We start from the raw sequence: 3,686 nt of genomic DNA on the forward strand, positions 1-3,686 counted from the left end.
ACCGTAGCCCACCTGGAATTCCAACGGTTTCCTTCGTTTATCAGCGTAGCTTTTCTGTCGGTCTCTAGAGGCTTTCAATCGTTCACGGATCTGAACGATCTTCTCCGTCGTTTCCCGTATGATCTCCGGACCTGTGAGAGTGCTGTCAGAGACTCGTCCTTTAGCTAACTGGGTATCACCCACCTCAGCCCAGCACAGAGGGGATCTGCACTTTCGGCCATAGAGGGTTTCAAATGGAGCAGCCTTTATGCTCGTGTGATAACTATTGTTGTAGGAAAATTCGACAAAGGGTAAACGAGTATCCCATGCTTTCCCAAAGTCTATCACACAGGCTCGCAACATATCTTCCAAGGTTTGGATAGTTCTCTCATTTTGACCGTCGATCTGTGGATGGTAGGTTGTGCTCATGTCTAGCCTAGTTCCTAAGGAACTTTGTAGCGACTGCCAGAACCTCGAAGTGAATCTACTATCTCTGTCCGAGATAATGGATAAGGGAACACTGTGCAGTCTTACAATCTCCCTAATGTAAGTTCTTGTATGTTTCTTCATCTTGTCTGTTTCTTTGATCGGTAGGAAGTGTGCGGACTTGGTCAACCTGTCGACGATGACCCATATGGTATCAAGTCCACCCGTTGTCTTGGGCAACTTGGTTATGAAGTCCATAGTGATCCGTTCCCACTTCCATTCCGAGATCTCAGGTTGTTGCAGTAGACCTGAGGGTTTCTGGTATTCGACCTTGACCTTTGCGCAACTAAGGCACTTACTCACGAAGGTAGCAATCTCTGCTTTCATGTTAGGCCACCAGTATAACTTTTTGAGATCTAGATAATCTTATCTGATCCCGGGTGCACGGAATAACGAGTGTTGTGCGCCTCGTTCATGACCAAGTCTCTGAAACCATCGAGTTTCGGGGTCCAGATCCGGTCCATGAAATAATAAGCTCCGCCACCCTTAACCTCCAAGTTCTTATCCATCCCTCTCAGGGATTCACCCGCCACATTTTCAGGCTTCAAAGCGTCAAGCTGAGCTATCTTAATTTGTGTGGACAAGTGTGAATGGATAGTCATAGTCAATAATTTGACTCGACGACCAGAATATTCATTCCGACTCAGGGCGTCAGCTATTACGTTGGCTTTACCCGGATGATAGCGAATTTCGCATTCGTAATCACTGAGTAGCTCGACCCACCGTCGTTGTCTCATGTTGAGCTCCTTCTGGTCGAATATGTGTTGTAAGCTCTTGTGGTCAGTAAAGATAGTGCTTTTCGTTCCGTACAAGTAATGTATCCAGATCTTCAGAGCAAACACAACTGCTCCTAATTCAAGATCGTGGGTCGAGTAATTGACCTCATGTGTCTTTAGCTGTCTCGAGACATAGGCGATGACCTTACCTCTCTGCATTAGAAAACATCCGAGCCCTTGATTTGACGCATCGCAATAGACAACGAAGTCCTCTATCCCATCAGGAAGGGATAGTATTGGTGCGGTGCACAAGGATCGTTTGAGCGTTTAGAACGCTCTCTCCTGCTTCTCTTCCCGGTCAAAGGCCACGCCCTTCTAGGTCAGTGTTGTCAGAGGCTTCGCAATGCGGGAGAAATTCTGAATGAACCTGTTGATGGGTTTTGGTCATAAGACATCCTATGTGCTCATACAAACCCTAATGCTTGGATCTAGGTTTCTCTATTGTACATGCTTTGAATCCAAGACTATAAACCCTAATTCTAACATTCAAGTAATCATATTACCATGAGAATAGGTTTAAGATGTTACCTTGATTGTTATGTAGCAATAACAATCCCAAATCTCCTTGAATTGACTTTGAAAGACTTAGAGTCACAAGTGTCACTCCTCTAATGGCTCACAAACACCATAAGCAAGAGGATGAAGAGGAGAGAGGATGGAGGCTGCCCAAAAACATGTGAAACTCTAGCAAGAAGCTTAGCCACGTTTTTGGTCCTTAAGGGATCTATATATAGTGAGACAATTAGGGTTATCTAACATGGAAACCCTAATTTAGTTGCTTAAGCCCTAAGCAACCCATGCAGCCCTTTCTTAAGGCCTTTGGAAGATTTCATATGGGCTTTCCCCATAGAATTCATCCACCTTATAATAAAACGCAATCCATGGCCCAAATTACAATTATCTTATAATTACAATTCCAGTCCCTTAAGTTTAATTAATCTCTTTTAGTCACAAAACTAATTACTAATTAATTCTTGACTAATATTAATTAAACAATATGATTTCTCCTTTAATATATTATTCCCATAATATATTAATAAATCATATTTAATCATTTCTCTCCATAATTCATCCTATCAAGTTGCTTTGGTGAAGGCAACCCAAAAGGACCATGCACCATCGGGTCAAGTCCATACCAAAATAGTTATGGACTTAGACACTAATCCAACCCCTGCGATAGTAGCCAACGAGGCCTAGAAATTGACGAATTTCTATAGGCGTCTTCGATGCTGACCAGTTCTCAATGGCCTTGATTTTGGAAGAGTCCACGTGTATACCCTCTTCGCTAACCATGTGCCCTTAGAATTCGATTCGTTGAATCCAAAATTTGCATTTCGAGAACTTTGCGTAGAGCTTCTCCGAACGTAATTTTTCGAGGACTTGTCGCAGATATTGACTATGCTCCTCCTTACTACGAGAGTAGATAAGTATGTCATCGATGAAGAGGATGACGAACTGATCCAAGTAATCGGTTACGTTGGAGCCCTTCATGGTTAGGCTCCATAGCTCTTCCTCTAGCTTTTAGATCTCTCCCCTTCGGGCACTACTCCTCAATCATGAGGTCTTTCAAAGTATCCCAGCCCATAACATTAGCTACTACAAGAGATAGTGACTTAACATGGCTATTCCACCATGTTAGGGACTTCGTTTCTGTCACACCCCCAAACCAAGGATGGCGGAAACGTCTGGGGGTGGATGACTTCATGTATAGTATCATAACAACAAATGCAATAGTGATTTAAGCAACACAACCAACATATATATATATATATATATATATATATATATATATATATATAATTGAAAAAGTTACATCATTGTATGAATTACATGTTTCAAAATCAATTACAATATGTTGACAAAATATGAAATGTTTGACACCTTAATGTCTCAGCCTCAAAATGCACTTGATTTCCTGTTTAGTGGTTTCCTGAGAATAAAAGTTGTTTGAAAAGTGTCAACACAAAGGTTGGTGAGTTCACAAGAGATTTCATTAGAGAAGTAAACCGTTTTCCTTGTAAAAGCGTTAGATTATGTATCCAGAAAATCCAAGATTTTCTTTATTACGTATATGTAGTCCTAAATCCCAGGATCGAGAAATAACAAGTATTGGCCATACTCAAAGATATAAAAGTGGTTTCAAATGATGTGTAGTTGTAAATACCAAAACCAAATGATGTGTAGTTGTAAATACCAAAACCGAAAGTGTACAGTAATATTTGTACTTATTGATATAAAAAGTGATTTTAAATCGACATAAAACCCCTTTTGTTTTATAAAAATCCCGTAAACTTTATGTATTGTTAGCTCTCTATGTGAGTCGCTATAACCATACTATGACTAGAGGTAACCTGCACAACGTCTTTTAGACGCCCTGATCCTATGACTCTTGTCACCCGCAGACCTGCCGGTCCGGCTGTAGCTAGCAGCGAGGTGTGGGATGTC

This window comes from Lactuca sativa, chromosome 1, assembly GCF_002870075.4.
Source record: "Lactuca sativa cultivar Salinas chromosome 1, Lsat_Salinas_v11, whole genome shotgun sequence".
Taxonomy (NCBI): Eukaryota; Viridiplantae; Streptophyta; class Magnoliopsida; order Asterales; family Asteraceae; genus Lactuca; species Lactuca sativa.